Source organism: Chrysemys picta, chromosome 16 (assembly GCF_011386835.1).
Source record: "Chrysemys picta bellii isolate R12L10 chromosome 16, ASM1138683v2, whole genome shotgun sequence".
NCBI lineage: Eukaryota > Metazoa > Chordata > Testudines > Emydidae > Chrysemys > Chrysemys picta.
In genome coordinates, this window is record NC_088806.1 from 13184692 (window position 1) to 13193046 (window position 8355).

At 47.4% G+C, this 8355-nt stretch overlaps 1 protein-coding gene across 1 annotated transcript in view; it reads right to left on the reverse strand.

Moving 5' to 3' along the window:
• The window catches only part of LOC135976036 (nascent polypeptide-associated complex subunit alpha, muscle-specific form-like), a 1165876-nt gene that overhangs the window by 532707 nt on the left and 624814 nt on the right, over window positions 1-8355 (reverse strand). The window lies entirely within an intron of this gene.

The window sequence follows — 8355 nt, forward strand, 5'->3', positions numbered from 1 at the left end:
CCTTGGGTAAAACCCTTGGTGTGAAAGCAAGGGCGATTGAGCCAGTAGCCTGTGGGCTCCTTTTGTGTGTTGCACTGGGCATCGCTCTGATGAACCCAAATTTCCTTCTTGTGTGATTGGGGTGTGTAAAGTCCTCCTGTATGAGTAACCAGACGTCTAAGTCGGGACAGTTCCCTAAAGGAACGCCGGCTCATTTTATGTATTTTAGGAAGGGTCCAGACTCCTCTAAATTTCTGGGAAAATGGTCTAGGTTAACTCAGGGAGATCCCAAAACTCAGTGGCCACTGTTAGGATCTTGGGACAAAGACAGAGTGGACATCTTAAAAGACAAACTCGGCCAACCTAAAACTAAATTGGCCAGAGGAGAGGTTGATTGTTTCATGCAGTGGTGGGAAGAGGCAAATCGTAGGTGGACAGAATCGAAACTCGCCTCTCTCAAAGATTCAAATGATAAGTTAAAAGCTTTATTGGAAGCCTCCTCTCCCACCACCAGACCATGCGCTCCCCTTCACCCCGTTCTCCGAGCAGACTCAGATCGATCCCAACCCCCTTCATACTCCCATCTCATTGTGAAAAAGGATGAAGAAAACCCCTTTTTAAATTCTGGGGGGAACGATGAGGAAGATGCATTAATTGGCTTGGCAGCCTTGCGTCGGATCAATAGACGATCACCAGCCTCCCCAGTTCAGGAACAATTCTCAGAGGTCACCAGTTCAGACCAGTCTGGACCATCCAATGCTGCCCAGGCCGATTCCTCCGGTACCGCTCAGGCCTGTAAAGAACCCTCCAGTCTGCCTGACTCCTCTGCTTTTTCTTATACATGCAAAGATAGCCTGAATAAGGATTGGGCCCATTGCTTGCGCTCTAGCTCTAAAACTGTCCAGACTCCCCTCCGAATCCTGCATACTGGGGGCCAAGAAGGGGGTCCCACTTGGAGCTATAAATCCTGGACTCGCTCAGAGCTGCTTTCAATTGTAAAAGGCTTTCCAAAGCCCCTGAAATATCCTACCAAATTCGCAGAGTATGTGACACCTATGAACCCTATGAGGCAGACCTCCTGAAGCTGTGTGAGCTACTTGTAACCCCTAGCGAACATGAAAAACGGCTCACAGCAGCAAATTGGCCCATCAGTGAGTGCCACTCTAATTTGCCAGATACCGGTCCTGATGCTGAATACTGGGAAAAGTGTAAGGACCGAGCTAAAAATCTACTTGAAGCCATCCCTCGAGTATGGACTCCTAAAACCAACTGGATGGCCATACACTGCTGTAAACAGCGACAGGGAGAAAACCCAGGTGACTATCGCACCCGGCTGACTGATGTTTTTCTGCAACATTCTGGTATACAGCAACTGGATGAAAATGGAGAGGGCGCCCTGGCTCATGCATTTGTTAATGGCCTCCTACCTGCTATTGGCAGTATGCTAAAGCGAATAAGTGTTGGGTGGGAGACCGAAACCATGGACAAATTGCAAACAGTGGCAGAGCACTGCCAAGGCACTCTGAAAGGAAAGGAGGAACAGTCCTCTCAAAAATTAATGGCCCTGCAAATACAACATTATTCAGGGCAGGGCAAACAGTACCGGGGACGGGGAGGGTTCCAGGGATGGGAACATGGAACTGGATTTTCAGGTTTTGGGGATGTTTGTAAATACTGTAAGCAGCCCGGACATTGGAAGAATGAGTGTCCGAACCGGCCTGATAGCTCTGTAAATAACCAGTTAGACCCCCCAACAATCCCCAGCCTTACTTTGTCCCACAACAATGATGGGACACCGGGGAACCTCAGGAAATTTTAGCTCCTTTACTACCTCTCACTCCCATGGGTGAGTGTGTTTTGAGTATTAATGATCTTTCTCTCCCTTTCCTTGTTGATACGGGAGTTTCGCTCTCTGCAGTTCATACTACCAATTTGCCTGCGGTTCCCCGCTCCGGAAAAAACATGTCTGCTGTGGGTATTATGGGAGTCCCAACCCCTTATCCCCTTTCAAAACCTCTACCGGTCCAAGTTGGTCCCCTTTCCACGGATCATGCCTTCCTTCTCTCTGATTCCACTCCGGTAAACCTTTTCGGTCGGGATCTGTTATGTAAACTTGGCTGTACCATCTATTGTTCCCCGGATGGTGTCTACTTACAAATCCCCCAGTCCTCTCTGAGTGATTCTGTGGCCTCCCTGCCATTTGAAACTCCCCTTTCCACTCCAGTTCCCTGTTACCCATTGATCCCATCCCTTGAACACCTAATTTTGCAGGTCCCATCCTCTCTGTGGCCAACCCACCCATCTGAAGTGGGCCGCTTAAATACTGACCCCATCTGCATTACTGTTGACTCCTCCAAACCCCTGCCTCGCCTGTCTCAATACCCTTTAAGCCCCAAAGCAGAGGTTGGCATTGCTCCGGTCATGACCGCCCTGAGGGAACAAGGCATTATTGTCCCCTGCTCTAGCTCCTGTAACACCCCTATCCTCCCAGTTCGAAAAGCTGATGGTAAATCGTGGCGGTTTGTTCAGGATCTTCGAGCGATTAACCGCACTGTTATACCCGCCTTTCCTGTTGTCCCTCACCCAGCAACGATTCTGGCTTCTATCCCACCAGGTGCAACTCATTTTACTGTTGTTGATTTGTGCTCTGCTTTCTTTTCTGTCCCGGTTCACCCTGACTCCCAGTATCTTTTTGCCTTTTCTTACAAGGGGCAGCAGTACACATGGACCACACTCCCTCAGGGGTATACTGAAAGTGCATCTTACTTTTTCCAAGCATTAGCCCAAGACCTTGCTGACCTTGTTTTTCTGTCCAGGTCCACACTAGTCCAATATGTAGATGATCTATTCCTCTGTTTCCCTTCATTGTCTGCCTCAGAAACTGATTCTTTACTGCTCCTTACTGCCCTAGCAAAGAAGGGTCACAAGGCTTCTCGCTCTACGCTACAGCTCTGTCAAGCCTCTGTCATATACCTTGGCTTTCTCCTCTCCCAGGTTTCCCATACACTTTCTCCCACCTGTGTCCAAGCTATCCTCAGTTTTCCCCGACCCCTCTCCCCATGCCAGGTCCAAAAGTTTTGGGGCATGGCTAGATTTTGCAGGTAACGGATTCCCCAATATGCCTCCCTTGCAAAACCGCTCCAGGAATTCACTTGAGTCTCTGTGCCTGATCCCATGCCGTGGCCCCCTGAGGCCAACTCTACCTTTGTTTCCCTCAAACAGGGTTTGGCTTCTGCCCCCGCCTTAGGGCTGCCTGACTATTCTAAGCCTTTTACCCTTTTCTGCCACGAACAATCAGGGTGTGCACTGGGAGTCCTCACTCAGATGCACGGAGACAAAAACTGCCCAGTGGCTTATTTTTCTGCCATTTTGGATCCTGTTGCCCAAGGCTTACCCCCCACCTGCGTGCTGTGGCTGCCGCAGCATGCCTAGTTGAAATGTCCGAATCCCTTGTCCTCCGCTCTTCTCTACCCTCATGGTACCTCACTCTGTGGAAACTCTCCTGCTACAATGTAACACAGGCCACCTCTCCTCCGCCCACCTTACCAGGTATGAACTTTTACTGCTGTCGGCTTCATATATCACCATAAAGCGTTGTTCTCAGTTAAACCCTGCCACTCTCCTTCCTTTGTCTGATGATGGTGATCCCCACGACTGCCTTGCAACTGCCTATGCTGTTACCATCCCACGCTCTGACCTTTCTGATGTCCCTCTCCCTAACTCTGACCTTGTTTTGTTTACTGATGGTTCCTGTTTTCGAGACAATCAACGTTGTCTCCTTGCAGGATATGCTGTAGTGTCACTCTTTGAAACTCTAGAAACTGCGCCTTTACCTTCTGTAACCTCAGCGCAAGTTGCCGAATTAGTTGCCCTCACCCGTGCTTGTTTTTTGGCGGAGGGATGCTCCGCCACCATTTACACTGACTCCCGCTATGCTTTTGGGGTTGTACAAGACTTTGGCACCCTCTGGCAAGCTCAGGGTTTCCTTACCTCCGCCGGTACCCCTATCAAAAATGGCCCCTACATTGCTGCTCCCTTGTATGCAGTTTTACTTCTGTGTGCCCTAGCTATTAAGTGCCCTGGCCACTCGACGGCAGATACTGATGTTGCTAAGGGTAACACATTTGCTGACGCCTCTGCTAAACATGCTGCTGCCATAAAACCTTCCCTAGATGCATTTCTAGGTTCCCTTTCTGTTTCTATACTACCTCCGTCCCTTACTAACCTCACCCTGCTCCAAGACTCTGCCCCAGAACCTGAAAAAGACTCGTGGGTTGCCCAGGGTTGCTCTCTACATCCTGATTCCCTTTGGTGTTCACCTACTGGTGCCTTTCTGGCCCTTTTCACTCTACCCGTCGCTGGCTGCCCTGCTACACGGTGTTTCGCATGTCAGAAAGGAGGGGATGGTCTCTGCTGTAACTAAGGCAGGATGGTGGGCCCCCCATTTCAGCTCTTTTGCAGCCCGCCACTGTGCTGCCTGTACCACTTGCCAAAGCCACAATATTGGTAAACCTGTAAAAGTGGCTCAGGGGTTCTGGGGCCTGCCCCAAGCACCATTCTTGCATTGGCAACTTGATTTTGTACAAATGCCTAAGTGTCAACAATATGAATTTACTTTGGTTATGGTATGTTTATTTTTTGGTTGGATCGAAGCCTTTCCTTGTCGCAAGGCTGACTCACTGTCTGTTGCAAAATGTTTGTTAAATCATGTTATGCTTGCCAAAGGAATTCCTGCCACTCTGTCCAGTGATCGGGTTACACATTTTACCAGACAACTTGTTCAACACCTGGATCGTGTATTACATATCACACACCTGTTGTACTGTCCCTATCACCCACAGAGTGCAGGTGCAGTTGAAAGATGAAATGGTGTACTTAAGAATAAGCTTGCTAAAATTTGAGACTCTACAGGGTTAAGCTGGCCAGCGGCTTTACCGCTGGCCCTTATGGAAATGCGATCCACTCCATCCCAAAGGCATAAATTGAGTCCCTTTGAAACTGTTATGGGACACCCTATGAAAGCTATGGCTACCATTACTCCAATCCCAGACTTGAACTTGACTCACAGTATGCTCCTTCAATATTGCAAGGGATTAATGCAAGCCATAAGTCACTTCCATTCACAGGTTCGAGCCGCCTGGCCGACGGAACCCACCTCTGACACTTGCCACGACCTCGAGCCAGGTGATTGGGTCTACCTATGGCACCATCGAAAACACACCTTGGAGCCCGGGTGGAAGGGTCCTCATCAGGTACTGCTTACTACCCAAACGGCTGTTAAACTATCTGGCATCGCAGCATGGATGCATGCTTCACAGTGTAAGAAGGCACCATCCCCAGCAAACCAATCATCACCTCAGAACCACACAGAGTCAATTTTGACTCCAGAAGAAGATGTAGAGGAACAGCCTGCAATACCTTACAATCTATGCTCTTGTAAGGGTTGCCAGAAGCAGACGACGACCTAAAGCAAGGCCCAAGAAGCAGTAGCGAGCCTAGCGCCTGCTGCCTGGTGGACGTAAAACCATGACTGCAGTTCCCTCAGTTGAGGTTGTCAGAACCAGAAGGGCCTTGCCTCCAACATGCACCTCTGGTGGTGCCTGTTCCTCGGCTGCTGGAGTCTTAAGGTCTGGGGAGTCCACAATGACAATTCTTTTATCCAGCAGCAAGTGTGGATAGCTCAGACCTTAATATTTCTAATTGCTGGGTCTGCAGCCACATCCCAGCCCACTTGTAAGCTGGTGTTCCTGTCCTGGCAATCCCACTCAATTCCCCAGACCTCACTGGAGGACCTCGTCTGTTTAACAAAACGTGGAACAGCAACGACACTTGGGAAGCAGTGGGAATAAATGTATCTAAATAGATAAGTGTGGTGGAGGGAAAAGGTCATTGGTGTTGGGTGTGTAATGGGACAGGGCTGGATCTGGGAAAAAGCCGTTGCCTATGGCATATTGTTGCCAATGGTGTATGGGATTATTCGAACAAAACTAAAGAGTGGCAAGCCGGGTATGGGGATATGAATTTTTTCTCGACCTGGGATCAAACAGAAAAATCAATCTCATGTTCTCCCTACAGTAATCTTAGTGAAAACAATACAATCTTTCAGTGCCATGCAAATAACATCACTCCTCGTAAAGAGAATTACCTTGTGCCCTTTGGAGGATATTACTCCTCCTTTGCAGGCACCTATGTGACAAATGGGTACAACCAAGCCTTCCCGGCCTTAATAGGCCATCATTGGGTTTGTGGGACCAAAGCTTATACTGTGTTACCAGCTAACTGGTCAGATATCTGTTATCCCGCCTGACTCTTCCCACAATTCCGAGTGCTAGGGTCCTTCCCACGAGAACACCTTCAGGCGAAGAAGGGATTTGCCAGATGCCCAATGGTATGTAAATAACATAAGCCCCTTAACCTGGGAAGAGGCCATTGGCGGTTCCCTTATCCCACCTGGGGGAGTAATACACCATGCAAAAAGGCTCCTGAGGTTACAAGCAGTAGTTGAAATAATGACAAATGAAACCGGAGAGAGTTTAAGAGCCCTGGCCAAAGAAACAGGGGCGAGCCGACAGATGGCCCTCCAAAACCATCAGGCATTGGACATAGTGCAGGCTGCTAAAGGAGGCACCTGTGCTCTCACTGGAAAAGAATGCTGTGTGTTTATACCTGACGACACCAATGAGGTAATAGATCATGCTAGCCACTTAGAACATATCACATATCTTCCCTATGAAGAGCCGAGTTCTTTATGGAAGTGGCTAAGTAACCTGTTCAATTTCTCTGGCATAGGGAACTGGTTGTTTTAGGGAGCCCTGACTATTCTGTTTGGAATCCTAATGATTTTTGTATGTTTTCAGTTAATCTCCTGTTCTATCCAGAATTGTGTAAGGTATGCCACCCAGGTGACTGCCCCAAAACAGAGGGCTAATATGATGATTTTGAATATCGCTGATGAACAAAGAAATAAAGAACGGTTAATACATGGAACCCAGTAATTGTTGGTCATAGCGTAGCTTGACCAAAAGGAGAGATTGTGAAAGTAGAATGAATTATATTGTAAAAATAGAATGGATTAAAGAAATGCTGTATGTACCTTTAAGAAATATAAGGAATGTTGAAATACAGGTGTCAGGAAAAGGAACCTTAAGGCATAAACAATGAGTCCACTTAAGCTTATGGTGGAACATTAGCCGGAAATCTGTAAAAGTTAGTAAGGAAATTGAATATGTATGTCTAGCCTCAGGTAAACTTGTCAGTTCTGCTTTCTTTGTCCTCTTGTTAAGTTCATGCCCTTTATATCTGTATAAAATAAGGCAGTGTGGGTCTTGGATGGTGCTCACATTATCTGAATGTATTAGCAGAGCACTGTGCTAATAAACAGAGTGGTCTAACAAATTGTGAGTCCTGAATCTAACTTTGACAATCCGAAGAAGTAGGCCATAGGCCACGAAAGCTTATGCTCAAATAAATTTGTTAGTCTCTAAGGTGCCACAAGTACTCCTGTTCTTTTTGCGGATACAGACTAACATAGCTGCTACTCTGAAACCTTTAGAATTTAGATACTAAAGGATTGGCATCAATGTGATTTTTGGGAAATAACTAGTTATATATTGACCTGGGTGGGTGCCTGGTCCTGTGGGATCAGAAGAACCTCTTATTTGAAGAGATTGGTTTTAAAGAACTACTCATTTCTAAGTCTAGTGTTTTTGGTGGTAATATAAAGACTGTAATGCCTAAAGGAACTACTTTTATGACTTCTTGTTAGCCGGTGTGGTGAAGCGGAAGTTTACTTTTGTTGCTGGTCTAGTATATCCTATGGGGGATTAGGCACCACTCTTGGGGTGTATCTGCCCAATTTCTCAGCAGTTTGTCCTGAATTTGGCTTCTCAGCTGTGGCCCACTGAGGCATGGTTACAGGCACTAAGCTCTCTTCCCTGTACCGTGATCTGAGAAGATTACCAGAGAAAGGACACATGATGTGTGGACACACAGACACATGGCATGGGCACCTGGTGAGGGAGAACTTCCCTATCTCTATCTGAGGCAGGTTGAAGGGGAAAGGATGGACATTACTCACCTAATTGTAACTACACTGAGATGCTGAAGGGAGTAGAGCGAGGGTTTGTTACTAGCAGTAATCCAGCCCAATGGGGAGGAATTAAATATAAAGAAAAGGGTCATGTGGAGAACAGGGTTTGCTCTTAGGGCCTTGGAGAGAAAAGAAATCTGCCACTTTCGCTCTCTCTGAACTCAATTTGCTTTTCTTGTTCCTTTCCCTTATAGTGAAGATACAGAGAATGGAAGTGGTTAAACTTCTGTCCTGAGGGAATGAATCACTTGGCTGGGTTTCCTCTCACCATTGCCAGTGCAGACAGG